Source organism: Pristiophorus japonicus, unplaced genomic scaffold (genome assembly GCF_044704955.1).
Source record: "Pristiophorus japonicus isolate sPriJap1 unplaced genomic scaffold, sPriJap1.hap1 HAP1_SCAFFOLD_258, whole genome shotgun sequence".
In the NCBI taxonomy this organism is placed as follows: Eukaryota; Metazoa; Chordata; class Chondrichthyes; family Pristiophoridae; genus Pristiophorus; species Pristiophorus japonicus.
In genome coordinates, this window is record NW_027252318.1 from 685295 (window position 1) to 710959 (window position 25665).

The window sequence follows — 25665 nt, forward strand, 5'->3', positions numbered from 1 at the left end:
AATTCTAAATGTCTCCCAGTCCTCAGGTTTGCTGTTTTTTCTGGCTGATTTATATGCCTCTTCCTTGGATTGAATGTTTTCCCTAATTTCCCTTGTTAGCCACAGTTGAGCCACATTCCCCGTTGTATTTTTACTCCAGACAGGGATGTACAATTGTTGAAGTTCATCCATGTGATCTATAAATGTCTGCCATTGCCTATCCACTGTCAATCCTTTAAGTATCATTTGCCAGTCTATCCTAGCCAATTCACGTGTCATACCATCGGAAGTTATCTTTCCTTAAGTTCAGGACCCTAGTCTCTGAATTAACTGTTTCACTCTCCATCTTAATAAAGAATTCTACCATATTATGGTCACTCAATTAGTCCTCTCTCATTACACAACACCCAGTCTAGGATGGCCAGTTGTCCAGTAGGTTCCTCGACATATTGGTCTAGAAAACCATCTCTAATACACTCCAGGAAATCCTTCTCCACAATATTGAAACCAGTTTGGTTAGCCCAATCTATATGTAGATTAAAGTCGCCATGATAACTGCTATACCTTTATTGCATGCATCCCTAATTTCCTGTTTGATGCCATCCCCAGCCTCACTACTACTGTTTGGTGGTCTGTACACAACTCCTGCTAACGTTTTCTGCCCTTTGGTATTCCGCAGCTCTACCCATACAGATTCCACATCATCAAAGCTAATGTCCTTCCTTACTATTGCGTTCATTTCCTCTTTAACCAGCAATGCTGTCCCACCTCCTTTTCCTTTCTGTCTCTCCTTCCTGAATGTTGAATACCCCTGGATGTTGAGTTCCCAGCCTTGGTCTTCCTGGAGCCATGTCTCCGTAATCCCAATTATATTATGTTTGTTAATAATTGCCTGTGCGGTTAATTCATCCACCTTATTACGAATACTCCTTGCATTGAGACACAGAGTCTTCAGGCTTGTTTTTTTAACACTCTTTGTCCCTTTTAGAATTATGCTGTAACGTGGGCCTTTTTGATTTTTGCCTTGGATTTCTCTGCCCTCCACTTTTACTTTTCTCCTTTCTATCTTTTGCTTCTGCCCCCATTTTACTTCCCTCTGTCTCCCTGCATAGATTCCCATCCCCCTGCTATATTAGTTTAACCCCTCCCCAAAAGCACTAGCAAACACTCCCCCTCGGACATCAGTTCCGGCTCTGCCCAGGTGCAGACCATCCGTTTTGTACTGGTCCCACCTCCCCCAGAACCGGTTCCAATATCGCAGGAATTTGAATCCTTCCCTCTTGCACCATTCCTCAATATACGTATTCATCTTAATTATCCTGTTATTTCTACTCTGATTAGCACGTGGCACTGGTAGCAATCCTGAGATTACTATCTTTAAGGTCCGACTTTTTAATTTAACTCCTAGCTCCTTAAATTCAGCTTGTCGGATCTCATCCCGTTTTTTACGTATGTCGTTGGTACCTATATGCACCATGTTAGGGTTAACTTCAAACCACCACTCGGAGTCCATTAGCCTTAAAGTAAATGCAGTTTTTATTAATAAAAGATACAAACCGGCAGGAGAGTTATCCTTGAAGGAATGCTCAAAGAAACTGCCACAGACATCTTATTTTATACAATTTCAGATTATAGCATTACGTAATTACGCAAGTTACAATTAATACGTGCTGATTGATTAACACATGATTGATTGGTCGGGTGCTTCCTCCAATCTGCCTTCTATATGCCTTAATTGGTAATTCCCGATACATGTTGTTATGATTCTTTTTCTACAATTCAAATTCTGTTATCTGTGTCTGTGCCTGGCTCCTAAGGCCTTTGGTCTATGAATTGGAACATCTGCTCCTCTGTGGAAGGCATCCCACACATGCTTCCCACAGTCTGAAAATCAGGCTGTGGGATCCATCTTAAAAAACCTGTTAACTCCATTTTAAAACATCCCAATTATTATTATGAATTGTAATTACAATTTGTAATCAGCCCTTTCAGTCCCTCCTGTTGGTCCCTGATTATTTCTAAATAATCAGCTTAGCACATATATGTTCTGAGCTATCTGCTGGAAATGGTGATATCAAGTCCATATCCTTGGGATCGCTCATAGTTCCATCTTTTGCAGAGTGTTTACATACTACCCCTGACCATTTCCCTAGGATATTGGCACGTCACTTATATTTGTTTTTGTCCATACAGAGCATAAGCTCGGGAGGCTTAGTTGTTTCCCTAATGTGTTACAAAGTCATTCGCCTCCCTATCATGCCTACATTATATAGTTAACAAGGCTGTTTGCTGTTCGGCTAGAACCACGCGGTTGTATATCCCTCAGATCTTACACAGCAGATATAGTTGTATCACGATATATATCCCTACCACTACCATTATTACCACAATTGGATGCCACATCAATTTGAGGACTGCGTAGGCTTTAGGTGACCAGCCCTTAAAAATGTCTCACCATGAACAACAATTTTCCTTTCCCTGCCTTATCCTGTCTTGATTCGTGTGTCTCCCGCCTCGGTTTCGTTGATCAGGCGATAGGATTGGGACACTCCCGACTCATTATCAGGTATTCGTTCTGTCTTTGTGTTTGATAACAAAGGCTTTCTGCGTTCTTGGTTACAAGCCTTGGTCAACGTCTTCGCTCTGCGTCTCTTGTATTTGCCTGCACATTCTCCCCGGAGTATCAGCACCACTATTGCTGCACTAGGACTAACACATGGGATATAATTCTAATCCCTATCTTGTAACTTTACTCGGATATGCCTCACACTTGTTACATGACATCACCAACCAACTCGAGGCTATTCCTATCTGTACTGTCACTAGTGTATGTGAAAGGATCCTTATCCACGTATGTATAATCTCAAGTACCAAGGCAGGTTTTTCAGGTTATCCTTTATTTCACTGTCCAGTTCTTTTGCTTTTATCCTTTAGCTCATAATATCTTTTAATGTTATTTCTTAATGGTCCTTTGAGCTCAGTTAAATCTTCAAGTAACAGGGGAATTGGTGGTGCTTGCTCTTTCATGTAATCATCAATATCTCGCTTCATCTCATCGCTTATGTTTAATGTCATTGTCTTCCTGGCGTGTATATACGTCATGCGTGCTCTTCCCACTGACACCGACATTCTGGGAGTAAAGCAAAAGTTAGGCATTGTAATGTTACAAGTCAAGCCTCCGTAATTGTAAGTTCCCAGGCTAGTTACCACACAATATTCTCCTCGCCCTTGATAGGTGTAATGTGTGGGTTCGGTTCGGGCAGGGCTTATTCCAGTGACACATCCTTCCGTAGTATTGTCAAACCCGCAGCTATCCTTGCTCACGTCTCCCACTGGGTGAGGGCATATAGTTAGGTTTCCTTCTCTCCGGCACCCGGATAAAGATATTCCCCTTATATTTCCATTCTTTTTGATCTCATACTGGTCCATCACGGATGTACTCTTCCCCTCGTATTATGTCTGTTTCCCCTCGCATCCTCCTGTAACCGCATACACCCTAGAGCAGGTCTCCAGTCATCCTGGTTCAACCCTTGTCACTGGATAAAGGCCAAGCTCTGTCAAGCCCCGAGTGGTGGCTGATGTGCAACGGTCACCACACATTAAACAAATCCATACACAGGCATCTTCCACCCTTCAATTGGAGTTCAGGACTGGAACGTCGGGTCCTTCATTGAAACATCTGTGAACTCATGTGGAAGCAAGTCATCCTGGTTCCAGGGAACGCCTATGATGATGAGTCATTCCTTTCAGAGTGCAGGCGTCTAATGGCCCAGTGTGCTGTGCCATTTCTTTCAACTGGGTGCTATTTATTCAATCTGGAACTTGCCCGGTTTGTATCTGATCCATATTGTGTCTCACCTGACCGATCATACATCTCCCATAGGCATGACATGTGTCTCTTTTCTTGTCCTCGCCATTGTCCTCTTATTCCTGCTTATTTAGCTCATTAATTGTTCGTGCATGGCCTTCCAATACGGATATCCCTCTAGCAGTATTTTGGATGTTTCAGATCCTAACTCTGAAGATTCTATCCCTATCCTGGCCTGTTTCCTCATTAGTACCTCCATCATTCCCCTCAAACTATCTACTCCTGATGGGATCGCCTGTATATCTAGTGCATCTATTAGAGGGGGGCATGTACAGTTAATACGTCATTCTCTATAGATCTCCTCTGTCTTCCTCCTTTGTGTCTCAGCTTCTTGTGTTACTCCCTTGCTCCTCATGTGTCACTAGCTTTTCTCAGGATTGTGTCTAGTAATCTTGTGTGCAACGCTTTAGTCTTGGGGCTAAACTTTTCTGGCAGGTATAGGGCTGATAAATTTATTTAACATTTCATACTGCACATTGTCAAATAACAACATTACTTCTGTTCCAGGTTTAACTTCCACGCACTTTCCCAAGGTTAATTCCCCTGGTTTACAATATTCAGGTAACATTTTGTTACCCACTTATCTTGTGGCTTCAAGATAAACGCTCCTGGCATTCAGATGCCACCCCGCAGGGGCTGCTTTACGTAGTTGTTGTACCCTCCGGTGTGGGTATATGCTTCTGGGCCCCCCAGGGGCAGCCTTGTAGCTTGTCCTTGTAGAATAGGAAGAGCGGTGGTGATCACGTTTATATTCTGTTGATAAAACACATCCTGGATATTCCAGGTTTTTAGTTAGAGTCTTACCATTTCTATTTCAACTGCATTGTTTGCACCATTTCTCCGATTGTTTGCACCGTTTCTCCGGGCATGTGCCCCTTTCCAGAGCAATATTATTATAGCCAGTACCCCTAATATTGCAAATATCCATCCTAATCCTCTAAAAAGTCCCTCTGTCGTACCTTTATATTCTTTCAGCTGGGACCAGTGCTTCCACCAGCCCCTACCTTTCATACTCACGCAAGCACATGTATCTCCACTAATTAATACCTCCTATGGTCCACTCCACCGAGGTGCGAACCCTGGTTTCTCTGCCACCTCCTTAACCATTGCCTTCGCCCCCACCTCGGGGATTATAGCCGAGGCAGTTATCACACCATCTTCATCCTCCTCCTTCTGCCTTTCCCGGACCTCCTGTCGTATACCTTTCAACTGCTCACTCAATTCCCTCACATACTTTCTGATTCGGTCTCATAGGGGGCCTAAGTCAGCTCCTCCTGTCACTATTCCTTCTGGTAACCTCATTGTCTCACTCGAGCCGGTTGTAAGGGTCCGATTCATTCTCTCTACCATCCCTGAACTCTAGGGGTGATATGGGATGTGAAACTTCTGCTTAATGCCGAATATTCTACAAGTTTCTTTCATCACTTGACCCGTGAAATGAGTCCCTTGATCTGAGTCAATCATGTGGTAATAGGACTGCCTCCCATTTAGCATTTCCACCAGTGTGTGTTTTGTGTGCAGTATTATTTCTCCTGTCATTATGACAGGCTCACTAATTTTGACTGCCCAAGTGACACAATCCAGTGCGGCCACACATCTGGACAGACCGGGAGCCGCTGGTGATTGCTGTGTCCAGTAGTAAGCTACGGGTCTCATCCTATCCCCATGTATGTGTGTCACCACAGCTCCATAGAAGTGTCCCTGGTTCTCACAATGTACATGGAACGGGAGATCCATGTTCAGGAGTCCCAGCCCTAGAGCTGACATTAGGGCTTGCTTCAGATTACCGTATGCTGCTTCTTGTTCGGGGCCCCACTCTATAGTTTCTAAGCATGGTCTTCCCCCTTTCACTAGCCGCTGTAATGCTTCTGCAATTGTCGCAGTTAGATACAAAATTCCTACAATAGTTAAAGAACCCCAGTACCTTACACACCCCTCGGACTGTTTTTGGTCGGGGAATAATCCTAATGGCCTCCTTCCTGTCATTGGACATGGTCCTAGTTCCTTGGGATATTTTGTGTCCCAGGTATGACAGCTTGTCCAATTTGTGCTTTTTTGGGATTTACTTTAAATCCTGCTTTCCGTTATCTCAAATGTCTTTTCCATAACTAGAATAGAGTCTAGCACGTAGGCTTTGAAAGCTGCTTTCCGTTATCTCAAATGTTCCAGTTTCAAGGCCCATTACATCTCACTTTCTGTGGTTCTTCAACCACCGTATCTGAAGTCACAAGTTCAACTTATGTTGTCCTTTGTTCTAAACTGCTAAAACCTGTAGTTTTAACATTTTAATTTTTCCAAAATCCCTTTTACATTTTCGCAGATAGCTCCCCACTTGCCCAGGAGTTTGACCTGATCCCTGAAGGTATTTCTAGATTGTTCGAAACCTTTTAGTTTTATTTCCTTTTTTTTTAACAAAAGATCAGATTTAACTTTTTATTTTAAATGTATCTCATTTTTTTGTGCCTTTTCTTAATCAGTGGTACTTAAAACCTTCACAACAAAATTAACTCTTCACTGTTCCCATCCTAATTTCTGTTCCCGTTTTGTAGTATTTGTACTTATTGTTGGATTACAAAATGTCAAATATGGTAATACTGTTTTTTTTTTTAACATCGGACTTCTCATTTATGTTTATAGTGATTCACAGATCACAGAATGTAAAGTACTTGTTTTATAATTATGTGCTTAACTTCTGTTTTAGAGGCTGATCAAAAACTCTAATCTTTTGCTCTTAACTTCAATTTTGTGATACAGTATCTCATAAATTACATCTTTTTAAGCTTCAGCTTCTGACGCAGTATGTGTACTTTTATTAAAAGGCTTCCAAACCCAAGATTTTCCAATACAACCAAAATATTTATCAAGGAAAATCACCTGAAATATCTCAAAATCCCAATTCAAATATTGTACTGCCGATCTTTTATTTCAAATTTTTTTTTACTGAGCTAGAAGCTTTCGCGTCAAGGTTTTACACAAAGGAAAATGCGGGGTGGGGGGTGACTTCCCCAGCCTTCAGCCTCGAGAGACCCACGCAGGCTTTTTAAAAAAAAGGCATTACAACTTCCCTTCTCCGTTCTTTATCTCATTCCTAAACTAAATTTATTGTCTTTCAACCCAATGTAATCAATGATTACATGTTTTCTTTTGACAAATGAGCGTGTCGAAATTTTTTAAAAAACCAACGGGACCACACATTTTTTATCTTTTGCTCAACAAACCGATCCTTTGTGTATTTCCTATCTCCGCAACTTATCATCCGAATAAATCCGCACCTTAAAATGTAATTCAATTCTAGGTACACACTTTCGTCAAACTTCCCACATACAGAGCAACACTGCAAAGAATTTAAAAGAAAACTTTCACTCTGTCTGGAAAAAGTGGATGGAGCCACCATTTTCCCAAACAGGCTTTCAGACACATGAAAAATTCATTAATTCCCACCTCAAATATTCCGCAGTCAAAAATCACACAAGCACTTTCATTCAAAGACAGACATTCACAAAAGTCTCTCTTCATTCAACAAAGCTTATTGTTTGGCTGGCTCTATTTTAGGATCCATACTTCACTTAAGATAGTCACTATAAGATTTTTATGGTCGTCCGAAAAATATCTACTAAGCGAGCCGTCCGGCCCCAAAACAATTCTTTAGTTTCCTCCGGTCCTAATCCTAACCCTGTTAATGGGGGATACAAATTTGGGCCAAATTCTTTTGTCCATTCCCTTTTGTCATCTATATCTATTTTTATACTTGCATCCTCTTGCCTTTTGTCACTTTCTCTGTCCATCTCACCTTCGGGTATCTTTCTATTCGTCTGTACGGCTGCTAAAATGATTTTTATCCCTTCATAATATCCTGCCTCAACCGTCTTCTTAACCTTTTCAAATTTATCTCTCAGAAACTCTTCTGGTAGTTTATACCTCACCCCTCCAAGGGCCTTGGCAGTTTCCTTTGCCATTTCTTACACCGGGGCTTTTTTCCCAGTTCCCGTTTTTCCGCCTTTACTTATGCGGAGCTTTTTCCACCGAGGCTTTTTCCCCGATATCCCGTATACGTACTTATTCTCCTGACACACGTATCTACTTACAGTGTTCTGACACACCCCTCGGCTGGATTTACCGGCTGCACGGACTCTGCTTCAGATTTGTTGGATCTCTGGCTGGGACTTTGGGAGGAGAATTTCTCGATAATTCTCTACTCACTCGGTTTGGCAGTTTGAGTTGAATCTTCCCCTGCAGTAGATCCTGCCCGACTATGCCAAGTTGTTAGGGTTAACTTCAAACCACCACTCGGAGTCCGTTAGCCTTAAAGTAAATGCAGTTTTTATTAATAAAAGATACAAGCCGGCAGGAGAGTTATCCTTGAAGGAATGCTCAAAGAAACTGCCACAGACATCTTATTTTATACAGTTTCAGATTATAGCATTACGTAATTACGTAAGTTACAATTAATACGTGCTGATTGATTAACACATGATTGATTGGTCGGGTGCTTCCTCCAATCTGCCTTCTATATGCCTTAATTGGTAATTCCAGATACATGTTGTTATGATTCTTTTTAAACAATTCAAATTCTGTTATCTGTGTCTGTGCCTGGCTCCTCAGGCCTTTGGTCTATGAATTGGAACATCTGCTCCTCTGTGGAAGGCATCCCACACATGCTTCCCACAGTTTGAAAAACAGGCTGTGGGATCCATCTTAAAAAACCTGTTAACTCCATTTTAAAACATCCTAATTATTATTATGAATTGTAATTACAATTTGTAATCTGCCCTTTCACACCACGACAACTGGCTGTTCACACCCCCCCCCTACCCCCCTCCAGAATGCACTGCAGCCGCTCCAAGTCATCCTTGACCCTTGCACCAGTGAGGCAACATACCATACCATCCTGGAGTCTCGGTTGCGACCGCAGAAATGCCTATCTATTCCCCTTACAATAGAATCCCCTACAACTATAGCTCTCCCACTCTTTTTCCTGCCCTCCTGCGCAGCAGAGCCACCCCTGGTGCCATGGACTTGGCTGCTGCTGCCTTCCTCTGATGAGTCATCTCCTCCAACAGTACCCAAAGTGGTGTATCTGTTTTGGAGGGAGAGGACCCCTGCACTACCTTCCTTCCACTGCTCTGCCTGATGGTCACCCATTCCCTATCTGCCTGTGTAAACTTTATCTACAGTGTGACCAACTCACTAAACGTGCTATTCACGACATCCTCAGCATCGCGGATGCTCCAGAGTGAATCCATGTGCAGCTCCAGTGCTGCAATGCAGTCTGTCAGGAGCTGCAGCTGGATACACTTCCTGCAAACATAGAAGTGTTCCTGATTTCCCACATAGCACAGGAGGAGGAGGAGGAGGAGGAGAGGGAGGGGAACCAATGGCTCCCCTTCAGGGGAGGAGAGGGAGGGGAACCTTCAGAGGAGGAGAGAGAGAGGAACCAATGACACTATATCTGAACCCACCCCAAGTCAGCACCGACAGGGGAGGAGAGGGGAACAAGCGAGTGCGAACTGAACCCAGCCAGAGTCAGCACCTTCAGGGGAGGGGAGGGAGGGGAACCAGTGAGTGTAAAACTGAACGCGGCCACACTCAGCACCTTCATGCAAGGGCAACCAGTGAGCGCAGAACTGAACTCAGCCAGAGTCAGCACCTTCAGGGGAGGAGAGGGAGGGGAACCAGTGAGTGTAAAATTGAACACAACAATAGTCAGCTTCTTCAGGGGAGCAGAGGGAGGGGAACGAATGAGTCTATATCTGAACCCACCCCGAGTGAGCCCCTTCAGGGGAGGAGAGGGGAACAAGCGTGTGTGGAACTGAACCCAGCCAGAGTCAGCTCCTTTTGGACAGGGAGGGGTAACCAGTGAGTGTAGAACTGAACCCAGACAGAGTCAGCATCTTCACAGGAGTAGAGGGAGGGGAACTAGTGAGTGTAGAGCTGAACCCAGTCAGAGTCAGCATCTTCAGGGGAGGGGAACCGGTGAGTGCAGAACTGGACCCAGCCCCTTCAGGGTAGGAGAGGGAGGGGAACCAGTGAGTGTAGAACTTAACCCAGCCAGAGTAAGCTCATTTGAGAGGGAGGGGAAGCAGTGAGTGCAGAACTGGACCCAGCCAGAGTCTGCACCATCAGGGGAGGAGAAGGAGGGAAACCAGAGTGTGTAAAATTGAACCCAGCCACAGTCAGCACCTTCAGGTTCACTCCCTGGTTCCACTCATAGAAACATCAAAAATAGGTGCAGGATTAGGCCATTCGGCCCTTCGAGCCTGCACCACCATTCAATAAGATCATGGCTGATCATTGCCTCAGTACCCCTTTCCTGCTTTCTCTCCATACCCCTTGATCCCCTTAGACGTAAGGGCCATATCTAACTCCCTCTTGAATATATCCAATGAACTGGCATCAACAATTCTCTGCGGCAGAGAATTCCACAGGTTCACAACTCTTGAGTGAAGAAGTTTCTCCTCATCTCGGTCCTAAATGGCCTACCCCTTATCCTAAGACTGTGTCCCCTGATTCTGGACTTCCCCAACATCGGGAATATTCTACACGCATCTAACCTGTCCCGTCCTGTCAGAATCTTACATGTTTCTATGAGATCCCCTCTCATCCTTCTAAACTCCAATGTACAAAGGCCCAGTTGATCCAGTCTCTCCTCATATGTCAGTCCTGCCATCCCGGGAATCAGTCTGGTGAACCTTCCCTGCACTCCCTCAATAACAAGAACATCCTTCCTCAGATTAGGAGACCAAAACTGAACACAATATTCCAGATGAGGCCTCACCAAGGCCCTGTACAACTGCAGTAAGACCTCCCTGCTCCTATACTCAAATCCCCTAGCTATGAAGGCCAACATACCATTTGCCGCCTTCACCGCCTGCTGTACCGTCATGACAACTTTCAAAAACTGATGAACCATGACACCCAGGTCTCGTTGCACCTCCCCTTTTCCTAATCTGCCGCCATTCTGATAATATTCTGTCTTCACGTTTTTGCCACCAAAGTGGATAACCTCACATTTATCCACATTATACTCCCATCTGGCAATCCCCTCATCACGGGAATGGAGACAAGTCCAGACCTAAAGTGTGCGCAGTACTCCAGGTGTGGTCTTACCAACGCCCTGTACAGTTGTAGCAGGACTTCCCTACTTTTATACTCCATCCCTCTTGCAATAAAGGCCAGCATTCCATTTGCATTCCTGATTACTTGCTGTACCTGCATGCTGAGTTTCATGTACAAGAACCCCCAGATCCCTCTGCACTACGGCATTTTGTAATAGTCTCCATTTAAATAATAATTTGCTTTTTTATTTTTCCTACCAAAGGGGATAACCTGACATTTTACAACACTATAGTCCATCTGCCAGATTTTTGCCCGCTCATTGAGCCTATCTATATCCCTTTGTAGATTATTTGCGTCCTCCTCACAACTTGCTTTCCCACCTATCTTTGTATCATCTGCAAATTTGGCTACGTTACACTCAGTCCCTTCATCCAAGTCATTAACATAAATTGTAAATTGTTGAAGCCCCAGAACTGATCCCTGCGGCACCCCACTAGTTACAGTTTGCCAACCGAAAAATGACCCATTTTTCCTGAATCTGTTTTGTGTTAGTTAACCAATCCTCTATCCATTTTGACTGCAGGGGTTGGATTCTACTATTATTGCTGGTGTTACTCGCATCCTGACTGAATCGTGTTTGTTCTGTCAGTTGGAGTTTGTTCTGCTGAAGTTGATAACCCCTATAACTGGGCTGGAGTTGAATATTTTGATATTTCAAACAACACAGTGTGTCGATAATTGACGTTTCCAAGATAAGGTGAGACTAATTGATGTCCTGTTACCGACTGCACCATTTTGCGCATTTTCTCCTTTCTAATTTGAATATTTCAGTTCTCATACCTTCAATTACTCTTATGGACAAATCCCAGTCCCCCATAAATTTGAGAGTACTTCTCCTTACATAAGAACATAAGAAATAGGAGCAGGAGTAGGCTATTCCTCGAGCCTGCTCCACCATTTAACATGATCATGGCTGATCCAATCATTGACTCAAGTCCACTTCCCTGCCCGCTCCCCATAATCCCTTATTCCCTTATCAGTTAAGAAACTGTCTATCTCTGTCTTAAATTTATTCAATGACCCAGCTTCCACAGCTCTCAGATGGTTATAAATCTGTGGAATTCACTGCTTCAGAGAGAAGAAATTCCTCCATCTCAATTTTAAATTGGCAGCCCCTTATTCTAAGATTATGCCCCCTAATTCTAGTCTCCTCTATCAGTGGAAACATCCTCTCTGCATCCACCTTGACAAGCCCCCTCATAAACTTATACGTTTCGGTAAGATCACCTCTCATTCTTCTGAATTCCAATGAGTAGAGGCCCAACCTACTCAACCTTTCCTCTAAAGTCAACCCCCTCATCTCTGGAATCAACATTGTGAACCTTCTCTGAATTGCCTTCACAGCAAGTATATCCTTTCTTAAATATGGAAACCAAAATTGTATGCAATATTCCAGGTGTGGCCTCACCAATACCCTGTATAACTGTAGCAAGACTTCCCTGCTTTTATACTCCATCCCCTTTGCAATAAAGGCCAAGATTCCATTGGCCTTCCTGATCACTTGCTGTACCTGCATACTAACCTTTTGCGTTTCATGCACCAGGTCCCGCTGTACTGCAGCACTATGCAATTTATCTCCATTTAAATAATAACTTGCTCTTTTATTTTTTTCTGCCAAAGTTCATAACCTCACACTTTCCAAAATTATACTCCATCTGCCAAACTTTTGCCCACTCCCTTAGCCTGTCTGTGTCCTTTTACAGGTTTTTTGTGTCCGCACTGTTTTACCTCCCATCTTTGTATCATCAGCAAACTTGGCTACGTTACCCTCGGTCTCTTCTTCAATATAGGTTGTAGATAATTGGGATCCCAGCACTGTTCCCTGCAGCACCCCACTCGATACTGATTGCCAACCCAAGAATGAACCATTTATCCCGACTCTGTTTTCTGTTAGTTAGCCAATCCTCTATCCATGCTAATATATTACCCCCAACCCCATGAGCTTTTATCTTGTGGTAACCTTTTATGTGGCACCTTATCGAATGCCTTCTGGAAATTCAAACACATCACATCCACTGGTTCCCTCTTATCCACCCTGTTCATTACAGCCTCAAAGAACTCCAGAAAATTTGTTAAACATAATATATTCTTCAATGCAAGGAGTCTAGGGAATAAGACAGATGAGCTGAGGGCACAGACAGACACGTGGGAGTATGATATTGTAGTTATTACTGAGAAATGGCTAAAAGAAGGGCAGGAATGGCAGCTCAACATTCCTGGTTACAGGGTTTTCAGACGAGATAGAGATGGGGGTAAAAAAGGAGGGTGCATTGCAGTATTGATTAAAGAAACAATTAAAGCTGTGAGGAGGGATGATGTGTCAGAAGGATCATCAAATGAGGCTACATGGGAGAACTGAAGAAGGGACAGTCACACTACTGGGGATGTACTATAGACCCCCAAACAGTCAGAGGGAGACAGAAGAGCAAATATGTAGGCACATTTCTGACAGGTGCAAAAACAATAGGGCAGTAATACTCGTAGATTTCAACGACCCTAATATTAACTGGGATAGAATTAGTGTGAATGGTATAGAGGGAGCAGAATTTTTAAAATGTATTCAGGAGAACTTTTTTAGCCAGTACGTAGCAATCCCAGCAAGAGAGGGGGCGGTTCTGGACTTAGTTTTAGGGAATGAAGCTTGGGCAGGTGGAAGGGGTATCAGTGGGAGAGCATCTTTGGTGCTGGTGATCATAATTCAGTCAGATTTACGGTAGCCATGGAAAAGGACAAAGATGGACCAGGAATAAAAGTTTTCAACTGGGGAAAAGCTAATTTTACTCAGCTGAGATGTGATTTCGCCAAAGTGGACTGGAAACAGCTACTTGAAGGTAACTCAGTGTCCGAGCAGTGGGATGCATTCAAGGGGGAGATAGAGGGTTCAGAGCAAGTACGTTCTCCTAAAGAGAAAGGGTGGGGCTAATAAATCTAGAGGGACGAACATTTACTTTAGCCACTCTTCCTTTTTATATACCTGTAGAAACTCTGTTTTTAGATTTCTTGCTAGTTTACTTTCCTAATCTATCTTCCCTTTATTATGTTTTTAGTCATTGTTTGCTGGTTTTTCAAAGTTTCCCAATCCTCTAGCCTCCCACTAAGCTTGGCCATTTTGTATGACATTGTTTTCAATTTGATACCCTCCCTTATTTTCTTAGTTAGCCACGGATGGTTATCCCATTTGTTAAAGTCTTTCCCTCTCATTGGAATATATTTTTGTTGAGAGCTATGAAATATCTCCTTAAATGTCTGCCACTGTTCATCAACCGTGTTACACTTTAAATCTATTTTCCCTGTCCACTTTAGCCAGCTCTGCCTTCATACCTTTGTAGTCTCCTTTATTTAAGCTTAGAACACTGGTTTGAGATCCAACTTTCTTACCCACCAACTGAATTTGATATTCAACCAAGCTATGATCACTCTTTCCCAGTGGATCCTTTACCAGGAGACCATTTATTAATCCTGTAAAAATTATGAGGACAGGTTGCACAGACTAGGCTTGTATTCCATTGAATATAGAAGATTAAAGGGTGATCTAATTGAGGTGTTTAAATGATTAAAGAAGTTGATCGGGTGGATGGAGAGAAACTATTTCCTCTGGAGGAAGAGTCCACAACAAGGGGTCACAACCTTAAAATCAGAGCCAGGCCGTTCAGGGTGAGGTTAGGAAGCACTTCCTCACACAAATGCTGAGTGGCTGTTTCTCTTGGCTCGAGAGTCCAGAACTAGAGGTCAAAGTCTCAGGATAAGGGGTCGGCCATTTAGGACTGAGATGTGGAGAAATTTCTGTAGTCCGAGGGTTGTGAATCTTTGGAATTCCCTACCCCAGAGTACTGTGGATGCTGAGTCGTTGAGTATATTCAGGGCTGAGAGAGAGAGCTGTTTGGACAGTAAAGGAATCATGGGATACGAGGATAGTGTGGAAAAGTGGAGCTGAAGAACAAGATCAGCCTTGATCTTATTGAATGGCACAGCAGGCTCGAGGGGCTGTTTAACCCACTCCTGCTCATATTTTTGATGTTCTTAAAGCCGAGTGGAAATCTGGAACTCTGTTCCCCATAAAACTGAGGCTGGGACAATTGAAAATTCTAAAACTGAGATAGATAGATTTCCTTAGGCAAGGGTATTAATGGCGATGGAACCAAGGCAGGTAGACGGAGTTAAAATACTGATCAGCCACAATCTCATTGAATGGTGGGACAGGCTCAAGGAGCCGAATGGCCTATTCCTGTTCCTATGTTCCTACTTACAGTGCTGACTTTTGCAACAGCATTCACAGGGGTTCAGTTCTACGACTCACCAATTTCTCTCCAATATGTGACCCTTGTGCCCAATCTGCCGTGTGAACCTCGAGCAGTGGAGTGTCACAAGCTATTCCACTGTCCTCACCTGAGGCCTCACACGTGCATTTGTGTGAGGCCTCAGGTGAGGACAGTGGAATAGCTTGTCGACACTCACTGTCGAGGTTCACACGGAGATTGGGCACAAGGGTCACATATTGGAGAGAAATTGGTGAGTGTAGAACTGAACCCAGCCAAAGTCAGCACCTTCAGGGGAGGCGAGGGAGAGGCACCAGTGAGTGTGGAACTGAACCCAGCCAGAGTCGGCAGCTGCAGGTGAGGGAAGGGATTCACTCAGTCATCCACCCTGCTGATACACATGCGAGTTCACACTGGGGAGAGGCCGTTTACCTGCTCTGTGTGTGGGAAGGGATGCAGTACGTCATCCAACCTGCTGAAACACCAGCGCGTTCACAAGTGACTGCAGGGGTTGGAATCTGCTGTTATTGCTGCTGTTAATCACATCCTGACAGAACCATGTTTATTCTGACAGTTGGGGTTTGTTTCTGCTGATGTTAATAACCCTATAACTGGGCTAGGCTTTAATATTCTCGCTATATTGCTGGTTGTGTTCTCGGGGCTGCAGTGTCCATTTAAGAAACACTGTGTGTTACCTTTCCCCTTAATTCAGCGACTCTCAACAGAAATTCAGTTTGGAATAAAATTATGAACTTTTACTTTAATTCTAAACTGATCTTTGGTACAAAATCTACAATAGTGTGTGAAAGTTTCCACTGAATAAAATCTCCAATTAGAAAAAGCTTGCTGACAATTCTTACTGACTTGCACATTACACACAGTGGCCCCTCCATTATCCACCAGAAAGAAGGGGAATGGGAATTGGTGGGGAATCAGTGTCCCCAAATGTTGCCCCTCCCATCTGGTGTAGCAATCCCCTTGGCACGGGAATAGAGACCACTCCAGACCAAAACTGTGCACAGTACTCCAGGTGTGGTCTTGCCAACGCCCTGTACAGTTGTAGCAACTCTTCCCTACTTTTATACTCCATCCCCCTTGCAATAAAGGGCAGCATTCCATTTGCCTTCCTGATCACTTGCTGTACCTGCATGCTAACGTTTTTAGTTTCATGTACAAGAACCCCCAGATCCTTCTGTACTACAGCATTTTGTAATTTTCACATTTAAATAATTTATTTTTTTATTTTTCCCACCAAAGGGGATAACTTGACATTTTACCACATTATAGTCCATCTGCCAGATTTTTGCCAGCTCATTGAGCCTATCTATATCCCTTTGTAGATTATATGTGTCCTCCTTTCAACTTGCTTTCTCACCCATCTTTGTATCATCAGCAAATTTGGCTAAGTTACACTCAGTCCCTTCATCCAAGTAATTAATATAAATTGTAAATAGTTGAGGCCCCAACACTGATACCTGCGGCACCCCACTAGTTACTGATTGCCAACCAGAGAATGACCCATTTATCCCGACTCTCTGTTCTCTGTTAGTTAGCCAATCCTCTATCCATGCTGATATATTACCCCCAACCCCATGAACTTTTACCTTGTGCAGTAACCTTTTATGTGGCAACTTGTCAAATGCCTTCTGGAAGTCGAAATGCACCTGATCCACTGGTTCCCCTTTATCCACCCTGTTCATTACATCCTCAAAGAATTGCATCAAATTTGTCAAACATGACTTCCCCTTCATAAATCGATGCTGACTCTGCTTGACCGAATTTTGCTTTTCCAAATGTCCTGCTACTGCTTCTTTAATAATGGACTTCAACACTTTCCCAACCACAGATGTTAGGCTAACTAGTTTCCCGCTTTTTGTCTGCCTCCTTTTTTAAATAGGGGCGTTACATTTGCAGTTTTCCAATCTGCTGGGACCTACCCAGAATCCAGGGAATTTTGATAAATTACAACCAGTGCATCCACTATTCCTGCCGCTACTTCTCTTAAGACACGAGGATGCAAGCCACTCCGCTGCTCTTGCCTCATAACCCTGCAAATCTTTCCAACTCAAATATTTATCTCTTTTGAAAGTAACGTGAATCTGCTTCCATCACCCTTACAGGCAGTGCATTCCAGGCCATAACATCTGGCTGCTTAATTTTTCCCCCTCATGTAACATCTGGTTCATTTGCCAATCACCTTAAATGGGTGCCTTCTGGTTACCGAACCTTCTGACACTGAAAATTGTTTCTCCTTATTAAGAGAGTTGGTGGGCTGGAGGAGGTTACAGAGATAGTGAGGGGCGAGGCCTTGGTGGGATTTGGACAAGGAGTATTTTAAAGGTTGAAGCCACCAGCTGTCTCTCCCAGTGCAGAATGTGACTCACTGCTAACAGGAAAGATTTTTGTTTAACGATTAAAGATGCATAATGAGGGTAAATCAATCTCTGTACCTTTAACTAACAGCAACATTGACCCCCGACACTGTAAATTGTTTCTCATTATAGAAGCATAGAAATTTACAGCATGGGAGGAGGTCATTTAGGCCCATCGTGTCTGCACAGGCTGACAGAGAGCTATCCAGCCTAATCCCACTTTCCAGCTCTTAGTCCGTAGCCATGTAGGTTATAGTACTTCAAGTACACATCCAAGTATTTTTTAAATGTGGTGAAGGTTTCTGTCTCTACCAACCTTTCAGGCAGTGAGTACCAGACCCCACACCACCCTCTAGGTGAAGAAATTTCTCCTCTAATCCTCCTACCAATTACTTTAAATCTATGCCCCCTGGTTGTTGACCCCTCTGCGAACGGAAATAGGTCCTTCCTATGCACTCTATCTAGGCCCCTCTCAATTTTATACACCTCAATAAGGTCTCCCCTCAACCTCCTCTGTTCCAAAGAAAACAAACCCAACCTATTAAGAGGGTTGCTGGGCTGGAGGAGGTTACAGAGATAGGCAGGGGTGAGGCTTTGGAGGGATTTCAACAAGTGGAGGAGTATTTTAAAGGCTGAAGCCGCCAGCTATTCCTCCAGCACAGAATGTGACTCACTACCAATAGGAAGGATGTTACTTTAACTATTACGACTGAATAATGAGGGGAAATCAATCTCTGTCCCTTTAAGTAACAGTGACATGGTAAGAGGGAAATGAATGATCTTTTCAACATCTATTCCACTTGGCACTGAAGTGTCTGGAACTCATAATAGGAACTCTAGGGAAACAAGATATTGACAAATGTTAAACTGTTATGTTGAGAAAACAAACCTCGATTTAACTGTTAAAAGATAAATTCTTGAAGAGGGCTTCACACTGACTCACCTGATAGCCCGACTCAGGCTCCAACCCTCAAGCACCTCGATTGGCTGCAGAACATGCTGCTGCCTTGGCCCACCTGTCATGGCCTACTCCTGCACCTATTTTCTATGTTTCTATAGCAGGAATGGGGTATTGAAGTTGCATGTTCAGCCATGAACTCGTTGAGTGGCGGTGCAGGCTCGAAGGGCCGAATGGCCTACTCCTGCACCTATTTTCTATGTCATGTATGCAACCCCAGGCAACCTGTATAATGCTGCCACCAGAGGGCTTACCTGTTGGAGTCCCAAGGGATCCCAGCATCCCTTGGGAGCACTGTATATAAGCAGGCCTCCCACGCTGTACCAGCATTCTGGATGGAGTCTGCATAAAGGAGCTAAGGTCACATTTACTCATTGTCTACAGTACTCTGTTGCATTACTTTATTATGAGCATAACAATTGGCGATGAGATAACGAACAACCACGCTTAAATGAAGAGAACTGTTGGTATCCTGGAGAAATTCTCAGAAGGGGACGATTGGGAGGCCTTCGTGGAGCGAATGGACCAATGCTTTGTAGTCAATGAGCTGGAAGGGGATAAGAACACTGCCAAACGAAGGGCGATCCTCCTCACCGTCTGCGGGGCAACAACCTATGTGGCCTCATGAAGAATCTTCTCGCACCGATGGAACCAACAACCAAATCCTATGAAGAACTGTGTACGCTGGTCCGAAAGCACCTAAATCTGAAGGATAGCGTTCTGATGGCGAGGTATCGATTCTACACGTGTCAGCAGTCTGAAGGCCAGGAAGTGACGAGCTACGTCGCTGAACTAAGGCGCCTTGCAGGACATTGCAAATTCGATGGATTCCTTGAGCAAATGCTAAGAGACTTTTTTGTGCTTGACATTGGCCATGAGGTTATCCTTCGCAAACTGTTGACTGTTGAAACACCGAATCTGAGCAAAGCCACTAACTCACCTACTCATTCCCACTCACTCACTCATCCACCCACTCACTTACTCACTCACCCACTCACTCCACACACTCACCCACCCACTCACCCATCCACTCACCCATCCACTCACCCATCCACTCACCCATCCACTCACTCACCCACTCACTCATTCCACTCACTCACCCATCCACTCACTCACTCACATTCACCAAATCACTCACTCACTCACTCTCCCACTCATTACTCACTCACTCCGATGTTGGGGAAGTCCAGAACCAGGGGACACAGTCTAAGGATAAGGGGCAGGCCATTTAGGACTGAGATATGGAGAAACTTCTTCACTTAGAGAGTTGTTAACCTGTGGAATTCCCTACCACAGAGAGTTGTTGATGCCTGTGCATTGGATATATTCAAGAGGGAGTTAGATACGTCCCGTACAGCTAAAGGGATCAAGGGGTATGGAGAGAAAGCAGGAAAGGGGTACCGAGGGAATGATCAGCCATGATCTTATTGAATGGTGGTGCAGGCTCGAAGGGCCAAATGGCCTACTCCTGCACCTATTTTCTATGTTTCTATGATAGCCCAGGCATTTATGTCCACCAGCGATAACACTAAACATATTTCACAGCATAAAGAGGTTTCAGCAAGTACTGTACACAAAGTAACATCGTTTTCAGGCAGAAATGCATATGACAGAACGTAAACGCCGGCAGCTGCATGACCTCAGATGACCCAGAGCCCACCATCAACCATTAATTCGAGGCAGTTAACACCTTGTTGGTGCTGTGGAGGTCATCATCGAGCCCATCAATGCCGCTTCAAACACTATGTGTGCAAAGGCTGTGGAACAATGGGACACCTCCAGCGAATGTGCAGATGACCTGCAAATCCTGTAAACCACCACGTTGCAGAGGAGAACAGATCCATGGCGGATCAGGCTGAACTAGAGACTCGAACCGAGGAGGCACGAGTGTACAGGGTATACACCTTCACCACCGATCATGCTAAAAGTTTAACTGGATCGAATTCCAGTATCCATAGAACTGGACAAGGGTGCGAGGCAGTCTATCATGAGCAAAAAGGCCTTCGACAGGCTGTGGTGCAACAAGGCACACAGGCCCAAGCTTAGCTCCGTTCATACCAAGGTAAAAACTTACACTAAAGAGCTCATCCCTGTAATTGACAGCGCAGCAGTAAAAGTCTCCTATGATGGAGTAGTGCATGAACTCTCACTATGAATTGTACCAGGAGATAGCCTCACACTGTTCGGCAGAAGCTGGCTGGGAAAAATCCATTGGAATTGGGACAGTATCCGAGCATTCTCATCCATCGACAACACCTCGTGCCCAGGTTCTGAGCAAGTTCCCATCATTGTTTCAGCCAGGCATCGGCAGTTTCTCGGGGTCACAGGTGCAGATCCACTTGGTTCCTGGTACACACAAGGCATGGGCGGTACCATATATGATGTGAGAGAAAGTGGAAATTGAGCTGGACAGGCTGCAGTGAGAAGGCATCATCGCGCCGGTGGACTTCAATGAGTGGGCCAGTCCTATTGTTCCAGTTCTAAAAGGTGACAGCACGGTCAGAATTTGTGGGTACTATAAAGTAATGATTAATTGTTTTTCGCTGCAGGACCAGTACCCACTACCTAAGGCAGACGACCTATTTGCGACTCTGGTTGGAGGAAAGACATTCACCAAGTTGAACCTGGCTTACATGACGCAGGAGCTGGTGGAATCTTCAAAAGGCCTCACCTGCATCAACACGCACAAAGGTCTGTTCATCTACAATAGGTGCCCGTTTGGGATTCGATCGGCCGCGGCAATTTTCCAAAGGAACATGGAGAGTCTGCCACAGTCGGTTCTGCACACCGTTGTTTTCTAGGACAACATACTGGTCATAGGTCGGGACACCATCGAACACTTGCAGAACCTGGAAGAGGTTCTAAGTCAGCTAGATCGCGAGGGACTCAGGTTGAAATGCGCAAAGTGTGTTTTCCTGGCACCAGAGGTCGAGTTCTTAGGGAGAAGAACCGCGGCAGACGGCATCAGACCAACCGACACCTAGACAGAAGAGCCATCAAGAACATGCCGAGACCACAGAACGTGACAGAGCTGAGGTCGTTCTGGGGACTCCTCAACTATTTTGGTAATTTCCTACCCGGTTTACGCACCTTGCTGGAACCCCTACATGTGTTACGCAAGGGAGACAACTGGATATGGGGGAAATCACAAGTGGCTGCTTTTGAGAAAGCCAGAAATCTGTTATGTTCCAACAAACTGCTTGTCTTGTATAACCCATGTAAACGTTTAGTGCTAGCTTGCGATGTGTCTTCATACAGGATCCGGTGTGTGTTACAACAAGCTAACAAATCGGGAACATTGCTACCAGTCGCCTATGCGTCCAGGAGCTTGTCCAAGGCCAAAAGGGCCTATAGCATGATTGAAAAAGAAGCTCTGGCATGCGTTTACGGGGTGAAAAAAATGCACCAGTATCTCATGTTTGGTCTCATGTTTGAGCTGGAAACTGATCATAAGCCGCTCATATCGCTATTCTCAGAGAGCAAAGGGATTAATACCAATGCCTCTGCCCGCATCCAAACATGGGTGCTCATGCTGGCTGCATACAACTATGTAATCCACCACAGACCAGGCAGAGAAATGCACTGATGCTCTCAGTTGGCTACCATTGCCCACCACCGCGGTGGAAATGGCACAGCCTGCAGACTTGCTCTTGGTGATGGATGCATTTGCAAACGAAAAGGCACCCGTTCCAGCCTGCCAGATCAGGATCTAAACCAGCCAGGATCCTTTACTATCCCTTGTAAAAAAACTGCGTCCTCCATGGGAGCTGGTCCAGCGTCCCAGCGGAAATGCATGAAAGATCAAGCAGTTCCAATGGAGCAAAGACGAAATGTCCATACAGGTGCACTTTCTTTTGTGGGGTAATCTCGTGGTTTTGCCCAAGAATCATAGAAACATAGAAATTAGATGCAGAGCAGGCCAAATGGCCCTTCGAGCCTGCACCGCCATTCAATAAGATCATGGCTAATCATTCAACCTCAGTACCCCTTTCCGCTTTCTCTCCATACCCCTTGATCCCTTTGGCCGTAAGGACCATATCTAACTCCTTTTTGAATATATCTAACGAACTGGACTCAACAACTTTCTGCGGTAGAGAATTCCACAGGTTCACAATTCTCTGAGTGAAGAGGTTTCTCCTCAGCTCGGTCCTAAATGGCTTACCCCTTATTCTTAGACTGTGACCCCTGGTTCTAGAACTCCCCAGCAATGGGAAAATTCTTCCTGCCTCGAACTTGTCCAGTCCCATCAGAATTTTATATGTTTCCATGAGACCCCCTCTCATTCTTCTAAACTCCAGTGGATACAAGCCCAGTTGATCCAGTCTTTCTTGATATGTCAGTCCTGCCATCCCGGGAATCAGTCTGGTGAACCTTCGCTGCACTCCCTCAATAGCAAGAACGTCCTTCCTCAGATTTGGAGACCAAAACTAACACAATATTCCAGGTGTGGCGTCAGCAAGGCCCTGTACAACTGCAGTAAGACCTCCCTGCTCCTATACTCAAATCCTCTAGCTATGAAGGCCAACATGCCATTTGCCACCTTCACTAACTGCTGTACCTGCATGCCAAACTTCAATGACTGATGTACCATGACACCCATTTCTCATTGCACCTCCCCTTTTCCTAATCTGTCACCATTCAGATAATATTCTGCCTTCCTGTTTTTGCCACCAAAGTGGATAACCTCACATTTATCCACATTATACTGCATCTCCCATGCATTTGCCCACTCACCTAACCTGTCCAAGTCACCCTGCAGTTTCTTAGCATCCTCCTCACAGCTCACACCGCCACCCAGCTTAGTGTCATCTGCAAACTTGGCGATATTATACTCAATGCCCTCATCTAAATTATTGATGTATATTGTAAATAGCTGGGGTTCCAGCACTGAGCCCTGCGGCACTCCACTAGTCACTGCCTGCCATTCTGAAAAGGACCCGTTTATTCCGACTCTCTGCTTCCTGTCTGCCAACCAGTTCTCTATCCACGTCAATACATTAAACCCAATACCATGTGCTTTAATTTTGCACACTAATCTCTTGTGTGGGACCTTGGCAAAAGCCTTTTGCAAGTCCACATACACCACATCCACTGTGTCCACTCTACTAGTTACATCCTCTAAAAATTCTAGAAGATTTGTCAAGCATGATTTCCCTTTCATAAATCCATGCTGACTTGGACCGATCCTGTCACTGCTTTCCAAACGCGCTGCTATTTCATCTTTAGTAATTGATTCCAACATTTTCCCCACCACCGATGTAAGGCTAACCAGTCTAGAATTCCCTGTTTTCTCTCTCCCTCCTTTTTTAAAAAGTGGTGTTACTTAGCTACCCTCTAGTCCATAGGAACTGATCCAGAGACAATAGAATGTTGGGAAATGATCACCAATGCATTCACTATTTCTCAGGCCTTAAATACTCTGGGATGCAGCCTATCAGCCCCTTGAGATTTATCGGCCTTCAATCCCATCAATTTCCCAAACACAATTTCCTGACTAATAAGGATTTCCTTCAGTTCCTCCTTTTTGCTAGACCCTCGAATCCCTAGTATTTCCGGAAGGTTATTTGTGTCTTCCTTAGTGAAGGCAGAACCAAAGTATTTGTTCAATTGGTCTGCCATTTCTTTGTTTCCCATATAAATTCACCAGATTCTGTCTGCAAAGGACCTACGTTGGTCTTCACTAATCTTTTTCTCTTCACATATCTATAAAAGCTTTTGCAGTCAGTTTAAATGTTCTCTGCAAGCTTCCTCTCATACTTTATTTTCCCTCCTAATTAGACCCTTTGACCTCCTCTGCTGCATTCTAAATTTCTCCCAGTCCTCAGATTTGCTGCTTTTTCTGGCCAATTTATATGCCTCTTCCTTGGATTTAACATTGTCCCTAATTTCCCTTGTTAGCCACGGTTGAGCTACCTTCCCCTTTTTATTTTTTACTCCAGACAGGGAAGTACAATTGTTGAAATTCATCCATGTAATCTATAAATGTCTGCCATTGCCTATCCACTGTCAACCCTTTAAGTATTATTTTCCAGTCTATCCTAGCCGATTCACGTCTCATACCATTGAAGTTACCTTTCCTTAAGTTCGGGACACTAGTCTCTGAATTAACCCTGTCACTCTCCATCTTAATAAAGAATTCTACCATATTATGGTCACTCTTCCCCAGGGGGCCTCGCACAACAAGATTGCTAATTAATTCTCTCTCATTACACAACACCCAGTCTAGTATGGCCAGCTCTCTAGTTGGTTCCTCGACATATTGAACTAGAAAGCCATCCCTCATACACTCCAGGAAATCCTGCTCCACCGCATTGCTACCACCTTGGTTAACCCAATCTAGATGTAGATTAAAGTCGCCCATGATAACTGCTATATCGCTAATTTCTTGCTTGATGCCATTCCGAACCTCACTACTATTGTTTGGTGGTCTGTACACAACTCCCACTAGCGTTTTCTGCCCTTTGATATTCCGCAGCTCTACCCATACAGATTCCACATCATCCAAGCTAATGTCCTTTCTTACTGTTGCGTTAATTTCCTCTTTAACTAACAACGCTACCCCACCTCCTTTTCCTTTCTGTCTATCCTTCCTGAATGTTGAATATCCCTGGATGTTGAGTTCCCTGCCTCGGTCACCCTGGAGCTATGTCTCCGTAATCCCAATTATATCATAATCTTTAATAGCTGCCTGCGCAGTTAATTCATCCACCTTATTACGAATACTCCTCGTATTGAGGCACAGAGCCTTCAGGCTTGTCTTTTTAACACTCTTTGCCCCTTTAGAATTTTGCTGTAATATGGCCTTTTTTGATTTTTGCCTTGGGTTTCTCTGCCCTCCACTTTTACTATTCTCCTTTCTATCTTTTGCTTCTGCCCCCATTTTATTTCCCTCTGTCTCTGTGCATAGGTTCCCATCCCCCTGTCAGGGAAATGTTCATACGTGACCTACACAGTACCCATCCAGGGATAATAATGATGAAAGCTATAGCCAGATCCCATGTGTGGTGGCCCGGCATCAAGGTAGACTTAGAGTTGTGCATGCGCCAATGCAACAGTTGCTCTCAACTGAGTAATGCACCCAGAGAGGCACCGCTAAGTTTGTGATCATGGCACTCC

General features: G+C 44.4%; 2 protein-coding genes and 1 pseudogene across 10 annotated transcripts in view; 1 reads left to right on the forward strand and 2 right to left on the reverse strand.

Annotated features, from left to right (window-relative positions):
• The window catches only part of LOC139247122 (nuclear factor 7, ovary-like), a 640289-nt gene that overhangs the window by 576121 nt on the left and 38503 nt on the right, over positions 1–25665 (reverse strand). The window lies entirely within an intron of this gene.
• LOC139247112 (zinc finger protein 432-like) overlaps positions 1–25665 on the reverse strand; it is a 521915-nt pseudogene that overhangs the window by 438912 nt on the left and 57338 nt on the right.
• Positions 1–25665, forward strand: part of LOC139247117 (zinc finger protein 432-like) — a 420986-nt gene that overhangs the window by 381355 nt on the left and 13966 nt on the right. For 3 of the 9 annotated variants that reach the window (XM_070871531.1, XM_070871537.1, XM_070871532.1), the window contains one exon: positions 11487–11660. The exons of the other annotated variants lie outside the window; for them this stretch is intronic. The gene's annotated coding sequence lies outside the window, so the exon portion shown is untranslated. The remainder of the gene's footprint in view (positions 1–11486; positions 11661–25665) is intronic. 9 annotated transcript variants of the gene reach the window in all.